This window comes from Barbus barbus (assembly GCF_936440315.1).
Source record: "Barbus barbus genome assembly, chromosome: 18".
NCBI lineage: Eukaryota > Metazoa > Chordata > Actinopteri > Cypriniformes > Cyprinidae > Barbus > Barbus barbus.
Window position 1 is genome coordinate 17,924,705 of NC_136746.1, and position 21,532 is coordinate 17,946,236.

The 21,532-nt window shown below is 37.3% G+C and overlaps 1 pseudogene across 1 annotated transcript in view; it reads right to left on the reverse strand.

The window, feature by feature from the left end:
• The window catches only part of LOC306884680 (regulating synaptic membrane exocytosis protein 1-like), a 74,285-nt pseudogene extending 54,499 nt beyond the window's left edge, over positions 1-19,786 (reverse strand). Inside the window, exons 1-2 of the transcript in view lie at positions 19,602-19,786; positions 17,644-17,718 (exon numbers count right to left, since the gene is read on the reverse strand). The product of the transcript in view is annotated as a regulating synaptic membrane exocytosis protein 1-like (transcript). The remainder of the gene's footprint in view (positions 1-17,643; positions 17,719-19,601) is intronic.
• Between the last annotated feature and the right edge of the window lie 1,746 nt (positions 19,787-21,532).

Genomic DNA, 21,532 nt, shown 5'->3' on the forward strand with positions numbered 1-21,532 from the left:
AGACTACAAAAACCTTTCAACACTTTATGAAAAACATGAGAAACAGAGACAAACATTGAGCTTGGCACTGTAAAAGAACATATGAAAGTGCTTTGTACTCTGAGCCGGAAATGATATTCAGGAAAGAAGCCCAGGCTTGCCATAATTGAGACAGCACATAAAACAAAGACCCATAAGTGAAGCACAAGGTTATACGAAAGTGAACCACATCTTTACTTTACTAGCACAAACCCCTCTTCCCCATCACAAATCATTTGCTTCTCTCTCTCTCTCTCTCTCTCTCTCTCTCTCTCTCTCTCCCTCTCATCCAGGAACAGAAGTAAACCTTTTGTGAAATGCAAATCAGGCACAGAGTCTGCAAGAAACGGTGAGCAATTCACACAGGACTCCGGCATTAGCATAGAACTTGGTGTAATTAAGGTATGAGGAAGCTCTAATTAATGTGGTAAAGTGTGGGGACACGGAGGAGAGCCTGCGTGGAGATATGTGAGGTGGGACGCATTTTTACTCCGTTCTCTCCTGCTTCATGACAGCTGCTCTCAGTGGCTGCTGATGTCGTCGGGCGAGCACATGGAAACGTCCGTGATTAAACAGCTGTCAGCAGTCGCTCGTACTAACACACACCATGACAGGAGCCACAACTGTTACTCATTGGCTGTGCGCAGCGTTCCTGCGGAGGCTTTGGTTGGGCCTGCACACTGGCCCATTTATCATGTCCGCTAGGCCCCACGGCTCCCTACATGGGCATAAATCCACCCTATCTGTGCCAGGATGTTGTATGAAAGGACAGACGAGGGACAGAGATGTAGTGAAAGTACTGCTGAGGTTGAGTCAGTGTAAATTCAACATCATTCACAGCGAATGCCGGGACAAACGTGCGTTTATGAGGGAACAGAGCACGTTGGCAGCCTGTGATGGAGCCATAAATGCAGCTCACAGGCACTAGCAGCTCCATTCATCCTCTAACACAAGAGGACAAACCTGAACACCACTCACAGGACATTTACGCTGTGCTCAATAGGCAAAACAGCTTGAAACAAAAATGCCAATTATACAATATATGTCAATAAAGAAGCGGGTGTTTTATATACAGTGGTGGCCAAAATTATTAGAACACTAGTATTTTCACCAGCTAAAAAATGCTTTTAAGTCAGTTAATTGTAATAATCCAGTGAGATCTTTGTTTGCACAAGGAGTCTGACAACAGCCAGCGCTCCACACAGAGATCTGATCTCATCATCATCCAGTCTGTCTGGAATAACATGAAGAAACAGAACAAACTGAGACAGACTAAATCCAGAAGACGTCTGTGGCAATATCTCCAAATATTATTAAATTATTTATTTTAATTATTTATTATTATTAGAATAACTGTTTTCTATATTAAAATACAAAAAAAAAATACAATTGTAAAGATTTCTGTGGAAAAGCTGAATTTTTAACAGCCATTATTGAAAACAGTTGTCGTACTTAGTAATGTGGCCTTGCTGAAAAAAGTGAATTTATTTTTTATAGATAGTTTTTATTTTATTTTACAACAATACAATGTGAATCTATATATATATATATATATATATATACATACAGTATGAACACAAAGAACACAAAATATATATTAAGAATTATTTTTTTTTAAATATTATACTATATAAAAATATTTATTAAAACTATTTTAATAATCTATATTATATTACATTACTGTTTGTCTATAAATAAACAGTGCAAAATAGCAGGAGCACATGTACTTCTCCTGTATAGCATGCTTCTAATATTTTGAGAACATGGATTACGCTGTGGACAAACATCCACTATTATCTATAACCCCAAAGTAGAAAAACAGTATTCCTCCTCTTAACATTTTCTTGAATAACAAACAGGGCAGCATTACTCTTGATAAAAATTGGCTAAATTTAGCCTCTTAAATGAATGCAGCACTTTCACTCTATTGGTTCCATGAATTTAAAGGCCTCTTACGACATGGCAGCTGCTCATGTTTTACATTAAACAGCTGTTTAACTGCATTTTTTAAAAGGCTTTCACTTATAAATCTAGCAAAGGGTGACTTCCACTTCTCACAAGGGGACCAAAGTCACTGAGGCCAAACTGGAATGATTTATCCCATCACCTGGAGATCAATGTTTGAAAGTGAGCAGAAATCCATCAAAGTACACCGTGTGAAAGCATCAGGAACACAGTGAGAAAATCACTCCCTTCCAATTTAGAAATTAAGCCCCCCTTCCAGATATTAGCAGCTCCATGCATGATTGATTTCTGCAGACAGACACCTAAAATAAATGGGGTTCAAATGAACTGAATTATTTGGGCTTTTGATTTTGTTGTGCTTATTACCACACAGAAAAACAATGCTTCTGTTGGGCCAAGTGAGCGTTTAAAAAGGGGGAAATCCATTGAGAGAGTAGAATAAAACAAATGTTAGTCCATTTCTTAAATGTCAATAATATATAAGAAGGTTTTGTCAAGCATAGAAATGCACTAATACTGAAATTCTAGGTGACACAAAAATGTAGTAATCATTCTTTACATTATGGCTGATAATCGATAATAGCCCAGTATAACAATTCTATAACATTTTGTCTAAATTCAATAAAAATAAAACACTAAATCAATCATTTTAAAAGCTGAAAAGTGAAGTTAGACATCGAAACTTTATATTTTGTACAATATGAAAAATGAATATTCATTTAAAAATTTGCTGACTACTTTTAACAGCACTATTAAATTATTAGTGTTTTTAAAGACTGACTTTAAATAAGCATTACACAATGACAAAGGTAATCTAAATGTAAAAAATAAAGGGAAATAAGCACACTGTAAAAAAAATTCTAGTTTTTGCTAAATAATTTTGGCAGCTGTGGTAGCCAGAATAATTTTGGAAAAATACAGAAAAGCTGTAAACACATTTCCAGAAAAAAAAAACTGTAAAATTTACAGTATAAAACTGTAATTTACAAACAAGGAAATTTGAATGTGAACCAGTAAATTCAACAACACACGCTATTAAAATCTGTTTTGTACCTTTAACATACTGACAACCACCATAATAATGCAGGTGGTAAAAGAGAAAGGCACAAGAAGAATCAAAGCTCATCACAAGTAGCTTCGCCACAAGCAGAAGTACATACTAATATATAGAAGGTGCACAAGTCATTCATGCAAACACAAAACACCATCATGGTAACACACGATACTTAAATAATTCAATAAACTTTCATTAAACAACAGAAGATGTAACAAAGCCCAAAAGGCAATAACTGATAACAAAAACTATTAAAAAACATGATTATTTAAACAAAATACTTTCACATGTGGAGTGTCATGCAGGGAATTCTGGGAATATCAGTTTACAGTTTTTGACGGTAAATTATACATTGATTTGTTATTTTTTTACTTCTAAAAACTGTACAATTAACAGCATTTTACTGTAAAATTACATGAAATGTCTGGTTAGATCTTTTACAGTTTTTCCCTGTATATAGTACAGGAACTGACTTTTAACCTATTAACATTTTTTTTCCGTAGCGTTTTTACAAAATTGTACAGTTAAAATTACACTTATTTTTTCCAGTGCATACAATTAATCAAATATGCAGTATATCAACAGATAACAATAAATTAAAAATAATCTGAAAACCATACTGCTATTTATATATTGTGCATCCCAAGTCAAGGAACATTTGCCAGTGAGGGACAGTAAACAAAAGACAAAAAAAAAAAAAAACTTTCACCTTATTGATTGCCTTGTTGGTTAAACTAGAACGTACACACTACCAACAAAGTTTTTAACAAAATGTATAATTTTGTTTAAAAAAACAAGCTTTTTTAAGCTAAAAATTCTACAAATTGTTTCATAGCACTGACTTCCTCCTCACAGTTTGCTCCCACTCTGTCTCATACTGCTTAAATATCTGGTTTTGACAATTATCCCGACAACGCCGTGGATGCTCAAGGTCCGGCCTCAATGTGTCTGTTGGCTCTGGCTCTTCAGGACTGGCTCTAGTACAGTTTGCCATTATTTCTACTCAGTCAGGCACTGAGGCTGAGGATGAGGGTTGCCATCCTCTGAGTGGCACCATATGGTACCATGAGCAGTGCCATGGCTGAGTCCTGCCTCCACCGGAACTTCCCCACTGTGGAAAGTGTTGACAGCGCTGCCCCCTGCTAACCCCACAGACCAGCCATGTGGCAAGGCTACGGTGCCGTTTCCCTCCCACATTCCACCTTTCAGTGCTTTCAACAGCATTGTGTCTCCTCCGTTTTTGTTTCACACACTTGCAACGGTGCTTTCTGAAAATGACCTGATTTTAACTAGTTTTTCTCTCTTAAGTGTTGCAGCTAAACACACACACAAGCATATGTATACGAGTAAGACCTCTCCTGTTCTCACAGTTGGCTTGGAGTACTTGACTGTGCTGTTCTTGAAACCTTTTACATCTCACTCTTTCATGTTTAGATTTATGTATCAGGTTTCATTGTTTTCTCTTAAAGACCAAATTAGCCAGTCAATTCAACTATGGTGGCTATGGAGTTGATTTTAATAAAACAGATTACATTTTTCTTAGCATCACATAAAGGTCACATTACAACTGTCTTGAAAACTATACTTTAAATGCTTTTGCTACTCTTCAAATAAATTTTATGCATAGATTTTATTGTTTTATTATATTGATTTTATCATTTTTCATCCTAGACCTAGACTTTCAATCTTAAAATCTGAAAATTTATCACAAATGAAAAAATTGTGGCAATATTTCTATGACGAACTATGATTGTCTAAGCAAAAAGTGACATTATTTATTTTGTGATTTTTTTTTTCAGTTCATAAAACTAATTTCCAACAAGACCCTCAATTCTGGCATTATTTGGTTATCTTTGAGACACAGAAGTGTCAGTGAACCATGCATGAGATAAAATGTGAGTGATATATTTAATTTCCAAGCAAGCTGTAATTTAATTTTGCCACTTTTGCCAAAAAATGTTAAATGTAATTTCCAAAACAGAACGCTATTAAATACCATAAATAATTGTAAAAAATGTATTAATTTTCTGTATTAAGTTTTATGGGTTGAGGAATGTTGTGCACGTCACATGACCAGCCGCTGCCTCCCATAGGACAGGTAGAGAGAAGCAAGTGAACAGCGCTGTCCTCATTATGCCAAACTGGAGATGCAGCAGAGAGTCAGGGGAGAGATGTTACGTCCTCTCTGTTCTCTTAAGGCTACAGTAACACTAACGTCCGGTAAGCCAGCCATAGATAACTATACAGTAGTATTCTTTCCTTCACCCTCTTGTCTTTTGTCCGTTTATTATTGCACTTCCTTGTTTTCATAAGGAAGTTTCCAATCCCCTTCACAGATTCCCTAATGGGGTTCCTAGCCCTTTGTAACTAAGAGCTTTTTGCTGTCAAGAGCCTCTACTGTGAGCGAGTGGAAATCCACAGCTGTTACATGAATACAGAACTGTGATATTTAAAGGGATGGTTCACAATGAATATTCTGACATTACTTATTCACCCTCATGTCATTCCACACTCATAAGAATTCCATTCTTGCACTAAAAAGAGACATTTTGAAGGCCGTGCTGATCACTTTTTTTAAAATGCAATTACAACAACAAGAACAGTTTTCAATTTTAAAAAAGACACAAGCTACATAAAAAAATGGACCCTGGTCTGTGTGGTCAGTTTTACACTAGTTATTAATTGATGTTGAATTTAGGTTTTTTGCCACATCTACAGTGACCGGGAGGGGACATGTACGGTTCACTGAGTTTTGCCATGCGCAATACAGTCCGGTAGCCTAGGTCTATATGCTTAATATAATAATTTAATAATGTAATAATTTATTGCTATAATAATTTCTTAATTCAAAATGAAATATGAATAAATTCATCACCCAGGTTGCTATGGTCACGCAGGTTTATTTACTCGTGGCCACATGTCGTTCCCTCAACATAGGATCTTGAGGCCACAACTTCACATTGTGTGGCCACAATATAAGGATTTTTTTTTTTTGGTGCTTAATTTTTGAAGTTTTAAAAGCTCCATGCCCAAATTTTGTAAGCTATTGGAACAACAATATATAAGCAGCAGGTACAACAATATAAAGCAACGAGTACAATTGCTTACAAATTTTTCTATTAAAAAATGTCTTCTTTTCTTTTCAACAAAAAACAAGAGATATAAGTTTGGAGCGACATGAGGGCATTAAATGACAACAAAAACTTCACTTTGGATGGACTTCCTAAACAGATCACAGTTCAAAATAAATGACATACAACTGGATTGGTTATGAATTATGCATAAAATTCCTTATGCAATGAATTTATATATATATATATATATAATACTAAATACCAAAAAATTAAGTAAAAAACATGAATATTTTTTTTCTTAGGTATAAATGCTAAATAACTTTTTCAAGACACTCCGTTTCCAAGATCAACAATGTAACTGGCGGATCAGCAGGCCTTTTCATCCACAGTTACTGTACAGTGCCACCAGGACAATAACATTTCCCAGAACCCCTTGGTGACGGCAGCAACTCTGTGCCGATTAGACAGCATCCCTTTAATAATGAATGGAGTGGAGCTTCAAATTCACAAGCAAGAGACATAGAGCGAGTCTCTGAAAGGAATAAAGATCTGTTTTTTAGTCTTATTTTACCAGGGGTTACAGTAAATGCAGTAATGAACGTGAACTTGAAAGCTTGTACTCGACAAAGACAGAAAATAATAAGTGGTAATGGGAGACAGAAATAAATGTGTGAGCTTAGTAGGGTTTACTGAGGCATCTCAAGTGGCCACTCTCCTCTGTCAATAATCCAACTCATTACTTTTTCCCCTCAAACAGCCTCCGTGACACTGACATTAGCTTTGACCAGCTAGTGTTTCAGTTAACAAACCTCATGAAAACACTTAATAAACCTGTCGGCCTTTAAAGCCCCCTGGCCAAATAGAGACCTGACGTTAATTAGGGTGGTACATGAGATGATGATGATGTTTATTTTTACCCTGCTGTGAATTACCCATTTACAAACAGATTAGAGTGGGTGGGAGGAGGAAGGGAGGTGTGAGATAGAGGGATGCAGGGGGAGGGAAGTGGGAAGAAAGAAACAGATGGAGAATATGTGCAGTAACTGTTGCAGTGGAGAGGTGGATGCTGGGATCTCCTGATAAAGGTGTCCATATGGCCTAGCTGTGCATCTACAAAGGACCAACACAGCCCAGTGGAGGCTCAGCATTAAACACACACCAGGTTATAGCATGATGCTAAACACACACATATACATGCACATGTAAACACAAGCTGTGCAAATACACACAAACGCACATTAAGCACCAGTTGGCATTATACAAATCAGGCAGCAGCAAGTTTGAGCAGAACCCATGCCAGCAAACACACACACACACACACACACACACAAAATATAAGTCCAGCCAGGCACTGCATTTACACTGGACCATATCTGAGCAATTCCATACGAGCAAGACCAACAGTTCAATAAACAAGAAGTTTATAGTGAATAACTTGCGTTCAAGAATCAATATCGACAATTAGGTTATATGTTTTGTTTCTCTGATGAACATAGTTGCAAATAAATCCACAGAAGAATTAAGGATTTTTCGTTTCTAACCAACACAACATTGGCTTTACTGAATGGATCTGTGAACGAATCGGTTGAGTGAATGATTCATTGACTCTCTCAAAAAAGAAGTCACTTGGCCTGCGTCCCAATGTGCATACTATCCATCCTAAATTCTATATAGCAGTAGTAATTTTCAATACTACTTAGGGCAGATAGGGTGGATAGTATGCACATTGGGACGCAGGGTTGTTTATTTTTTTAATTAATCAATGTTTTTGAACAAATCGTTTGAGTAAATGATTCAATGACTCACTTATAAAAACCACTTGATTCGTGTCTGAATTAATGTTTGTAATATTTGTATGAATTATTTTTTTTTTTTACAAATAATATCCTCATCACTGATGTGCATACTAAATTAAAGTTTTTTGTTTAATTGTTTGTTTTACATTATTATTATTATTCAAAGCCACAAGAACAAGAGGTATTGCAGCCAAATTAGCCTGTTAACATTAGCTACCAAACAAAAAAGAGTAATACAATTCAGCGCTTCTAAAAGTTTTATGTAGAAAGTTTTTATAAAATGAAAGAAAATTGGTTTGCAAAGAGCCCATTTTTTCTTATGAGCAGTATATTACGGAAGTTCTAAGCGGCCATGCATTATTATAATTTTTCTGTCTTGTTTTCTCGTGATCACGACTTAATTTTCTCGTGATCTCGACATAACGAAGGTTGTTTTGTCGTTATCACGACTTAATTTTCTCGTGATCTCGACATAACGAAAGTTGTTTTGTCGTTATCACGACTTAATTTTCTCTGTGTATTCGGCATGAGAAAATGCTAGAAGCAGCATCATCGCAGCATCATGGATGATCGTATTCGCTTTAACTTTGATCAGGGACTCACTCAAACTGAAATAATAAAAATAAAAATATGGTATAAGTACCATCCCAAATATTGAAGGTGTTGTGTGTGTGACCGACTACATTGATCCATGATAGAATACTTGTCATGCATATTCATACTCGGACATTTTAGCTCTGTGTCTGTCAGTGATTGACGACTTACACATTACACATAAGTGTTCGACACTTGAGAAGGAGGCTGTCGGGTCTGCATCTTTATCGTCGAAGACAATATAGCGACCCTGATTTTCTCACGATAGCTACAATTACGTCGTGAGAAAACGGTTTTTAGGTTGAGATCAACAACTTTCGTTATGTCCAGATAACCACAAAACAAATTTCGTTATGTCGAGATCACGAGAAAATTAAGTCGTGATAACGACAAAACAAATTTCGTTATGTCGAGATCACGAGAAAATTAAGTCGTGATAACGACAAAACAAATTTCGTTATGTCGAGATCACGAGAAAATTAAGTCGTGATCACGACAAAACAAGACAGAAAAATTATAATAATGCATGGCCGCTTAGAACTTCCGTAGTATATGGTATTTTCATAATAAAATTAATTAATTGCATAATTTTATTTTTTGTTTTTTTTTTGTTTTTACATTCCAAAATGTCATTCTGAAAATAATAGCACATAAAATACACAAATGTCTATCACACATCCCAGCTTTCTGTTAATAGGTTTGTAAATCCTTCTAAAATCTATATGAGTGGCTTCTCGAAGCAGTGACATAATGGAACGGAGCTCAGCCAGTCAAATTAGAAAACTGGCCAAGGGATCAAAAAAATTATTTAAGGGGGTCATGAACTGAGAAACCAAAATTCATTTGATCTTTTGACATATAAGAGGTCATTGTACTATAAAAAACTGTAAGTTTCAGAACTCAAAACTTTCTCGTTAGTCTAAAAACAGCTTATATTGAAGTCAGTCTGCCAAAACGACTTCTGGAATGTATGACTCTATGATGTAAGAATCATATTTCACCGCATCAGTAAGAACTTGGTCGTTTGTTCACTTCATTTATTGCAGATTCGTTTACAAACAAGACACAATTCTACACAGGATTTTCAGAAAGATTGAAACTAAAAGACGATGCTTTGCCAACTATATTGGATCCCATAGTAATGTCGCAACGCTGTCACACAAAAGTGTGATTTTATTACGTGCTCACAATTTCTTTGTCTGTTACAGATTGTTTGATGTGTAGGCCTACTATTTATGCATTTTTGACCTAAATCACTGCAGCATCCATCTATGAGGAATGTACCCTGTCAAACAAACACGACTCTTAGCCAAGAGAGTTCTGATGAGAGGGGTTAAAAACAGGACAGAAAATAGCCTATTACTTCTAAATTATGTTTTTTTTTTATGTAAGAATCTTGATAACATTATAAGGGGACCTCAGAGAACAGTACAAAATAAAAAAGGCAGTTCATGACCCCTTTAAATATGTTTTGATTTAACATTACACAAGCCATAGAAATATCAGACCAGTCAAGGATCAAATTGTCTGCTGGCACAGCAGTTCAGATTTCTACTTGTCCTTTTACAAATATGATAAATATAATCATTTTAAGCAACATATTTTTAAAACAGCCTATGTCTTAGCAGCATGCATTAGCATTATTGTTAAATTGGGTTCAATGTAGCTAGTGTACTGTGCATTCACAGGTCTGTAAACTCCATTTAGCACTTTGAAAAGATGCATTTATCATCTCACTTTATCTATGTTGTTCTACATTGTTTTGTTGTTCTTTCGTGCTATATTATATGCATCAGTCAAGGCACATTGTGTCATTTGCTACCATGCTACCATTTTTCTGCTCTGTCAGGTGTTGCAGTTGCTTAATTGCTTTGCTGACTTCATACCTGGTCAGTCCTTTTAACCAAATGTCTACATAGGGTTTGTTAATAAGCTCGTGGTGATTTCAAAATATGTCATAAGCCTGAGGCTACAATTTCCCTTATACAGACTCCAAAAAACACAAGAGTGTTCGAGACTGACAGAAAACACACTAGAAAACCTAAGGGTGCATCTATATAAAGTCTTCATAGCTTGTGAGTGCTCCCTGGGTGCATGACACCATGGTTACAGCCCTTAAGTACAACAGGCTTCCCAGTGCTTCCACTCTGAGTCAGGTTGTCACCCAAGCCATCCCTTGAGTCCAAGCTTTAACCCTGTGGAGCAGGAAGAGGACATTACGGAGAGAGCGAGTCTGTAAGCAGGAAAGAGGAGCCTCCAGGCCTCGCTAATGACATTTTCTCCTTTCTGCTGAGAGAAACATGAAGGAAAAGATGGGATGGACGTCACTGCTGCTCCACTCTGACACTCAAATATGCCTCAAGACACACTAATAAGCAGCTAAAGTTCAAGTGGAGCAATAGTTGGGACCTTGTGTGTGTTAGAGGTACAGATCAGGCTGTTAAGGCCTTGAGCATATAGACATACAAACCTTTACTTGATACCTAACCATTAAATTATATATGATTATAAGCATTGATTTAGGGATTTGAATAAACCTTAAAGTTCTGTGTATATCTTGCACATTTGTGCTACAGACATTAAATTGTGCATCTTCTGATGAGAAGTGTACTATTGGTCATTCTGAATAATCTGATTTAAAATGTTTGCTTTACGGTAAATACAAAGGGCAAAAAAAACCTAAAGAAACCCTGAACCTGAATTAAAGGAAAGAACCAAGCCATATACTGTATATAATGCCATTCAAAAATACGAGGTCAGTAAGATTTTTTTATGTTTTTCAAAGAAGTCTCTTATGTTCATCAAGGCTGCATTTATTTGATATTTCAAAATAACTATTTTGTTATGTATTCATATATAGCCTATTGTATTTAATATAATGTAAAATGTAATTTAGTCCTATGATGGCAAATACTATTATACTCCAGTCTTCAGTGTCACACAATTCTCAGAAATCATTCTAATATGCTGATTTGGTGTTCAAGGAACATTTCTTATTAATATATTTGTGGAAACTGTGCCTTAATATTTCTGTGGAAACAGTGTTATAATTATTTTTAGGATTCATTGATGAATAGAAGCTCAAAAGAAGAGCATTTATTTAAAATGGAAATCTTTTGTAACTTTAAAAATGCCTTTACTGTCGCTTTTGATTAATTTAATGCATCCTTGATAAACAAAAATATATCCTAATTACCCGAAACCTTTGAACATTTGTGTACTTCTAAATGTATTTATTTCTGTACAAAGCAACTTACATTTAATACAGTACCATACAATTAATAACTTTTTTAATTCATTGCCTTCTTGCCACAATTCATTGATCAGAATGGATTAGTAACAACTTGTGTCTACTTAAGCATGGATGCAAACTGCTAATATCTAACAGCACATCTTTCTGTTCACCACTCATTCTCTCCTCCAACCCTATAACCCTATTTTTTCCTTTGGATCATCATATAATGTACTCTATGTCTTACTAAACGTTTTATCTTTTGCGTAATAACCATGACAATTCCTTTCCAAGTCCTATTTTATATATTTAGAGAATAGACCAATCCGAAAATAATCAATTTGAGCATAAAGGTGTAAAGGGCAGTTCTGGTTTCTGAAAGATGTAAAGTGGCACAAACAGTGAAGCATCTCAGTACTGTCTAAATATCAACATTCCCAACATTCCCATCAAATGACAAGACCAGAAGTAACTTGTATAATATGCAAGTAACCCTGCGTGAAAGTGACTGACTGGGCAGTAGCGCATGAATGATGTGTGAAACCTACAACGGACACTCTTCAATAGCATAGCCACTCAGACAGACTGTAAATCTCTAACAGAATCCACTCTCAGATGGAGCAATTCCATGTGGGCTGGTGAAAATAAGCAAAGAGAGAAAAAAGAGGGAAAAACATCCATATGCCCATCCGCGCACACGGCAGCCATGTCATTAAAACAAAACAAATCTAAAAATAGACAACCCACTCTCTTCATCCAAAACATCATGGTCCTCGTAAAACCCTCCGGAATCCACACGACCCGGGGCAAAAAAATAGCTGTGGATCTGATCGCCTCACATGCTCAGTCGGCTGAATTCGTCAATGACGTTACTTTCAAATCAGGCCATGCATTATCTGCTTGTGCTGTTTTTACAAAAATGCATGGATGCATAAACGCACATACACGTCTTCTCTCTGGGCAATTTAAAAAATCATTGGTGCAAAAGGAACACAAAGCCACAGCTTTTTGGCCAGCTCAGGAGTAATACTGATGATGCTTGAGGAAAGTGACACTCTGCCGAGGAAAAAAGGAGAGCGAACAGTGCCTACAGAACAGCCCGAAATGCCCATTCCTCCACGGGAGTGCTGTGTAACTGAAGCTCCAGGTGTTGGTGCCACACTTCACTGACTGACTGTCTGACTGACTGACTAACTGAAGACTCTGCTAATTAAAAAAAAACATATGAACGAAAGAAGAAGCAGATGCAGTAAAAAGACGACTCAAAGCTGACAGTTCACCACAGTTGTGGAGCTTAGTGTCTGTTTTTGTTTGTTTGCACTTTTTACATGACTCATTCTTCAGAAACAAACTTCTGAGGTAGTGGAGATAAATTCACTGCCTACATAAGATCCTAACAATAAAACAAGTGATATTACTTCATATTAAGCAAGAGGATGTACAATTGCCATCTTGGCTGATAAAATGGGTGAAAACTCCAAAAGACTTCTTCCAAAGACTATTTATCAACAACACTATCACAGAGACTAGATGTGTTTTTTAATTTCCTCAGTAAACAACCACTTAGAAACCAACCTGTCGACCACCTAAACTACATATCAACGTGCTAAAAACGAACCAGAACACTTCAGCAACTGAAATACAGAGCACACACAAATATATTTAGGACTGAATTAAATATAATTATGCAAAAGTTAATTCCATTCCTCGAATTTGATTGAATGACTGACTGGCGTTTCAAGATTAATGATATACATTTCAACAGGGGATGTTTCATTGTCACTTCAGATAATCCTATGTTGAGGATTTTTCTATGGTGACTCTTTTTGCAAGTTACATTGTTACACCGGTAGGTTGCGAAAAGTGACTTTATTAATGAGTCACTGGAACTGTCCGCTGATTCATTCAAAACATTCAGGAACGAAATAAGTGACATATCGTTATGAGTGAATCATTCACTCAACCCATACGTTCTAAACACTCTTCATTCAGAAATGAAACAACATAACCATCAATGTTGTGCAAGTTACTGCAACATGCAATATGCAAGTTACTCAGAATTTTAAGCACATCTTTGGCTTAAAATGCAGTCTAAATAGGCACCTCAATTGTTTCTGGAACAACATTATGGACTGACATTTCTAGAGACATTTCCATCAACTTCCAAAAACTCTCACAGGTCCTGCCCTAGACTCGCCTTTACATTATATCCAAAACAGAGGAGCATTTGAAGATCTTATAACTGAAAATACAATTCATCTGAGGATAGACAATGTTAGAAACCAAATTACTAAGAAATGAGTGGAGGTGTCGAGCAAAGAAAATATCCCAGCATGCCTACACATGCTACACATTGGCATTCTCCATGGGACAAATTCTCACAGGAGGGTTGGCTGTAACAATCATGACACATTATTGATCTGGAAATATCAGCCAGGCAGCAAGAGAAGCTTCAATCCATCTCTCCAGTCATTTAATCATCCTCCTTACAATTTAAACATTGGTTTAGTGACTTATTAAATAATTTCCTAAAAACAAGACATGTGTGCTAAACAGCAACTAACAGTTGTACCAGTTTGTCCCACACAATGCCATGAGAAGATCCAGTATGTCAGGAGAGATATTGTTGGTGTCACATAACCTAAGCTGCAGAAAAGTGCCCCCTGACCCTGCTTTGGGAAAGCCCTACTACCCCATGTTTGTGTGTAAACGGCTCACAACATACTCCCCAGCAATACAGCGACAGATGCCAGCTGTAATTCCCCTTAATTTTATGTGTTTCTATGTTAAAAGGTCTTACTTCCCTAGCAGACCCATTATCCACCAAAACATTTGTGCTCTTAACAGCCTGGGTCGCTGACACCACGGCGCAAGGATGGGTGTATTATTACAGTGCATGGTGAGGGGTCCCGGTCGGTGAGGTTGGTGAGGAAATGAGTGTGTGTGTGTGTGTGTGTGTGTGTGTGTGAGTGTGTGTGTCCTAGCAAAGTTAACCAACTGGAGGAACAGATGGACTCCCCACTCTCCTTGTTGTGAAGAATCACAGCCTTCACACATACACACACACACACACACCTCTCAAAGCAGAATTTTAACTTTAAACGGGATATGCTGACATGTTTATGTGAGCCTATTCATACATTTAATTATAATACTCAAACAACATTTGTTTCAGAGCGCTCATTATCTGATGCATAGTAAGCATTTTTTTTATTTTATTATACATGGAGAAAAGTAAAGTTTTGCCACAGAGACATGCTAACTATCTATCCAGGTACTGAAGACTGACATATAATTACAAATTTGGAAATATTATACATTTTATTTCATCAGCAATATTGTTTTATGTTTTTTATTAAAAAAAACAAATATTTCTCACCTTGGGTTTCCTTTACAAAAAATAAATAAATAATAATAATTTATTAGGTTTTCAGCATTATCTGATAATTATGCAACAGTATAGTTTACTTTGCTTTTCTTTTACAAAAAAAGACAACAAATAATTTATTAGGTTTCTGCATTATCTGGAAATTATGCTACTACAATTTAACTTATAAATTATAGAGATAATGTTACCTTGGTGGTATATTTAAATCAGCAGATTTTGCAACACACAGAAAATGAAATATTCAAGTTTGTATTATTGAAAGTTAGCTCTCTTGCTAACCGGCTAGCATTATGCCAATGCGGTTCAGAGTTAAACTGCATCATTCAGCTTAAGCAGCTCAGTTTGAGTAGATCATATAAAACGTACAGCAATCAAACCCACAGCCACTTCAGCATCTGTATGCAGAGGCCTGCGAAAGACACACACAGTAATGCAGTCGGGCCACTGACTGAACAAGTGAGAGAGTAATTGAGTGGGAGCCGGAGAATTAGGAGCATGACTTTAGCACATGCCAACCCGTGAGCTCAAGCTCATCCTTCTGAGGCCTGCTGGTGGGTGAGAGCAAATGGATTCGGAAGGCTTGTTCTCCAGTGGGTGCTAATGTATGGACTAGGGCGCTATTAAAAGCCACTACTGTGTGATATGCCCGTGCATTTAATTATTTATCTATTCATGTATTCCTCCTCTCTTTAAAGGCTTTTTGTCAGTTCTTGTGTTTAAGCCAGAAGCACAGGCTAGAGGAGGAGTGGGGCTCAAGAGAATAAGATTACAATAAGAGCAGCTCTCTGTTTGATCTTCAGCAGAATAGACCTGCCTCAAATACACCCCATCTACTAAATCCCATGCTCAACAACAACATTTCTAGGCCAGAAGTCTCTGGTAGGTGTAACTGATCAAGTACATTCTGCGTATGCTTATGGTGCAATGGTAATAATGATAATGGTTTGAGTCAATAGAGTGCTGCAAGGATGATGAATTTTTGTAAATGAGTTAGCATTTTAGCACTTTCAGTGCCATCATCCAGAAGTGAGTCGTTTTTGAATGTTTTTAAATTCTTTAAATAAGGTCTATGGTTAATGCAAGGGCAAGATATTTTCACGTTTTATTTCACCACATAAAATGCATCCATAACACCGCTTGTGAAGTTCTTAAGCTTTTACTTGTCTTGAAAAAGGCGATTACTAACAAGTGGCCAACTTTCTGGGAATTTGTTTTTTTTAAGAGCTGTCATAATCATGAGACCACATGTAGTTTGTATATAACCTACGTTTAGCGTTTTACGTCTGGTGATTTTATTCAGGCTTCAACATTTATAAAAGTTGTTTTTATTTGTGAAGACTATCTTGATTAACAAAATGTGTAAGAGTCATAAACTTATGCTGGTCTGCATTAATCCAAAATTCATTGGAAAAAGCCTTTTGGGTTTTTGTCGAGGGTACAAACATTGGCGTACAAAAATACATCATCACTGCAGCACTTTATTGGGGCAAGTTCTTGATCAGGCTGATGACATCACAAATGAACACATCCAGGGACTCCCCACAGAAACAGATGTGTTTTGGCCAACTTGCCCTATAATCCTAAGCCTTTCTGATCCTCTGACCCCTCCAGAGACCATAGAAAGCGAGTGGGAGTGAGATGTTCTCTATCTGTTGATATAAACCACACCGCAGTTCTCATATTCTTCAGCTGAGAGAACCAGGGCAATACTGGTGTGCATAAATAATTTAACATGGCATAAATATTACTCTGTCAGCACTCTAAGGCACCACCACAGGTGCCAGGATTTGTTTTCGTGTTTTTGCAGGAAAAAAAATTAATGCGACTGTAAAAATAATTTTGATTTACATCACAGTGCCACTCTCAGCAGTTTCAGCATGACCCCAATGGGCAGTAAAAAAGCAAATGGGAAATAAATAAAGCAGTCATTTAAAGCATTAAAGAATGTCACGACAGCATGCACAATATGCTACTCTCACTTTTAAACATCTTCAACAATTTCATTCTTTACAAACCCAACAGCTGCAAAAAAACAAACAAAAAAACTCCAGCATAGAGCACCTCCTTGAGGTAAATCTTGACCTTTCATTCACTCATATGTATGACTCCTACATTTTGAGGCAGTGTTGTCAAGGCCTCATTGTCTGACATTTATAGAAATCGCAGTCAGAACACAGAATGACTAATATAACAAGGCAACAACCATTAGACCAGTGGCTCTCAATCAGGGGCCAGGCAAAGTTCCAGGGGCGAAGTGTTAGAAGTAATTCAATTTCCTCAAACAAATCTTAATTAGGCTACATACATCACTCTTAAAATAAAGATTTTTTTTTTGTTTATTTTTATTACAACAGAAGTACTAGAAGTACAGCTTAGATAGGAGGACCTTTGAATATTGTGTTGGACAAACGGGGGCCTTGGAGGCAAAAAGGTTGAGAACCACTGCACTATAATGTCTATCATTTATTTACAACAAACTCCATTATTAACTTATTGCATGTAAACTTGACTGAGATGTTTACCTGATGTCGTTCTGCTGAGGTGGTTTCTTGTTTCTGACCAGGTTCACCGTTTTTGCTTGTATGGGTTTCTCCTCTCTAAAACGAAAAAACACATTTTAGATAATGACAGTAAATCTTTTAGAAATAAATCTCAGCACTCATGCATAAAAAAGATTTTTTTCTTCACATAACTTTTTCTAGTATTACCTACCTTCACCAGACATGCATTTTCATAAAATGAAGGTTGAGCTATAAAGACAAAACATCTTCTTTTGTAAACAATTCTGCAATATTATTTTTAAAGAACAGTTCATCCAAGAATGAAGATTCTGTCTGTAGAACATAAACGAATATAAATAAAGGAGTACAAAAAAAATCTTATTTTATATTCCACAGAAGTAAAGTCAGTCATAGAGGTTTGGAATGACAGACGGAATGACATAAGGATGAATGAATGATGACAGAATTTTAATTTTGGGGTGAACTACGCCTTTAAAGCTAGCACAGTATTGTTGTATTTCTGAATGCCTCAAAAGCGCTGTAAGGTCGACCTCTAGCTTCTGCTTCAGGACAGAAGTTCATTTGAGAGTGAGGAACTGTCCGATTCAAACATTGATCTCATGACACACACAGTAAATGAAAACGGTTGTTTATCAGCAGATTAGTACACAGATTATGTGGTGATCTGTCTCTTCTCTCAAAGAGAAATATATTGTGTAAATGAGGCTGAATTCAGTGATCATTTGACCTGTGACCACTAGCTATTCAAAAACAGTTATTTATTTCTCTTTCAGAAGAGTTTAGAAACAAACAATGTATATACACAGACCAAGAAATTAAGTAACTGCATGATTATTTCCTATGAGCAATATAGGACAAGACGTGGTTAAGTTATTGATTGTAGCTGCTCAGTGAACCAATTTAAGATGCATAAATCTGATTTCAAATCTCAAGTTGACCAACAACTAATGTAATATAAGCAGTGATGGCTTCTAATTGGCAGGTGGACAGGAAGCCAAGAAACATCTTCACACTCATGATAACAGCACTGAAGAACCACAAATAGCCATTCAGAATAAAACTTTGTTAACCATCCCACATATAAACTGCTGACAAGTGCCTGTCATAAAAATATCTCTTTTTTTTTTTTTACTGGTTTTCATTTTAAGTACTTGGTGCTTATTACGGCTTTTTTTTTTTTTTTACTGTAAAGCTCTCTGAGTTGAATACTGTTGCTATACAAATAAAGTTGATATTATTAAGAAAATATCATTAAGAGCATCTAACAAGAAAAGAAACAGATGAGGAAAATATAAAGCAATGACTGATGCTTCTACTCAAGCTGTGAGTGATGCTCACACTACAATCAGGGAAGATTTCAGTGAATGGGTTAAGGATACTGACGATCATGATGACGAGGCACGGAAATATTGTCGTGACCAGGCAGGAATCCTGACACTGGTGGTGAATAGTGCGGAAAACCTTCACTAATCTATTTAAAAACAAAATGCCTGATGTGTCAAATAAATGAACTAATAATGTGGCATGGCATGTGTGCTGCCTGAAACGAATCCATCACACAGTGAGGTGTAAAACAGCAGGATACATCGAGTTGTGGATATCTAGCTCTTGCATGTCGACACACCCCTCTCTCTTTAACAGCTACACCTGTGACCAGTCACCTGGCCATTCATTACACTGGTTTCATGTGGATGTGTATGAATACACAAGCTCATCTATGCTCAACTATGAAAGGTGCCCATAAGAATAGAGAAAGTGGACATACGTGGCCAGACTCACCCACCCACCCGCACAAACACACACAGGAGCTCAGGTGCAGGCGTACAGCCTGATGGCTTTATTAGTAGGCTATGGCAAACAGATGCACCTACAGAAACCATCACAAGCTGTTTGCCTTTTGGTCTCCAGAAGCAGCACAAATACTACAGGCAGGCTCCCTATGAAGTGTGATGTCTTACTTGAGCATGGCCTCATCCTTTGCCTCTTCCTCCTTCTGCCGAACCATTACAGCCATGATAATTTTCCTCTCCTCCTCGGTGAGGTGACTGAGGTCCGGTAGCTCGGGCAGCTCGGGCAGCTCGGGCATGGAGCTCTGCGTTGTGGGTGGGCGAGGGCCGCCGCGGGGCCCCACCGAGGCGGACATAATTTACCCCTATATGATCGGTGCACAATCCCAGCTATGTAAACCGCTATTCAGGACATAGTCCGATGGCTTATCTGCGGTTGTCGCGAGCGTGGCGAACCGTTCATCGTTGCGGCTGGCACCCACGGTTGTGCTTCTCTTCCTATACGGCTTTTTCTCCTGTCTCTCTCCCCCCCCACCCCCAGCCCGCCCGCCTGCCTCTCCCCTCCAGGTCCAGTTAAGGGTAGTCCATATCTGATCCGGAGGATAAGTGCGAGTCGACGAGGGGGGTCTTGCGCTTGCTGCTGAAGCCGCCTCGGAGCTCGGGCTCTCGGGTGGGATGATGGGAGCAAAGGCGGAGTCTGCGCGGCGCTCTGTTTCCCGAGCTCGCGCTGCTGCTGCTGATGCTGCCGCTGTCAGGGAGACGGAATAGTCAATGGGACCGCAGCCCCTCGAGCGCGCGCACGCCTCCTCGAGACGGCCGCGCCGCGCGCACTCTCATTTGAGAATGGGGGCTCGCTGCACGCGCGCACAGCATCCCATTTTCGCTCTCCAATCACAGCGAGCTGGTGACGCGCAGCTTTACCGAGCCTCACTCGCAGATGAGATTGAGAGCAGCGCGTTGCAAGTACAAATTCAGCACACAACAGATGAGTGGCTAAAATATATAATGCACTTAGAAACACAGAGTTGCTGTAAATGATTAACTTCACATAGAAATTTGATTATTTTTTTTTTTTAGATTTAATATCAACTGAAAGCTGAATAAATAAGCTTTCCATTGATGTATGATTTGTTAGGATAGGACAATATTTGGCTGAGATACAACTAGGCCTATTTGAAAATCTGAAATATGAGGGTGCAAAAAAAAAAATCAAAGTATTGAGACAATCGCCTTTAAAGTTCAAATTAAGTTCTTAGCAATGCATATTAGCCTACTAATCAAAAATTAAGTTTGTATTAATTCATGTAATTATTAAGACAGCCCTTGGTTTTTTAAGTAGAAACCACACTTTCACAGTGTGTTGTCCAGCTTTGACAATAGGTCTAGATACTGTATGTGAACATATTTTTAAACAATTTAAAGTCAACTTATAGCATAAATAGCCAGGCTATATACATAATATACAATAATTAGGCCTAAATAATGAATTGGTAATCAAATGCTGAGCAGTTTTTTTAAATTAATTAATTAATGTAGGCTACCGAAATAATTTTTTAAATAATAATAATAACAATAATACATTTTATTTGATGGCGTCTTTCAAAACACCCAAGGACACCTTACAAAACAAAATAGAAGAAACATATCTCAGCCTGTATTAAAGCGAAACATGCATTTAATCGGTGTTCTTATATGCCATATGGGATTATTTTAATCCTAGTTTTTATCTCAGACGGTTTTATTAAACGGTTGCATCATGTTAGGCTGGTTGCAATGTAAGATCGGTGTTTTGCATGTTACTTTCTTTTTTCATGTCCAGTTTCTAAGCGCTGGTGCAGTGGTTGAAGAGCGGACTTTTATTTTGGTGTTTTCTCCGTGTCTGTAATGACGTGTGTACAGTCATATTATTTGTTGTCCCTGTAACACCATCTACAGGTGCCTTCGCTTTTAATGCACTACTGCTATCTGTGATTTCATATTCCTATCGTTAGTCGTTAATCTGGTGAGGAACCCTTGTTAAATATCATTTTTTAATGATATGCATATGTGGGCACGTGCACAGAATTACAATAACGCTGTATTTAGATTTGTTCCTCAATTGA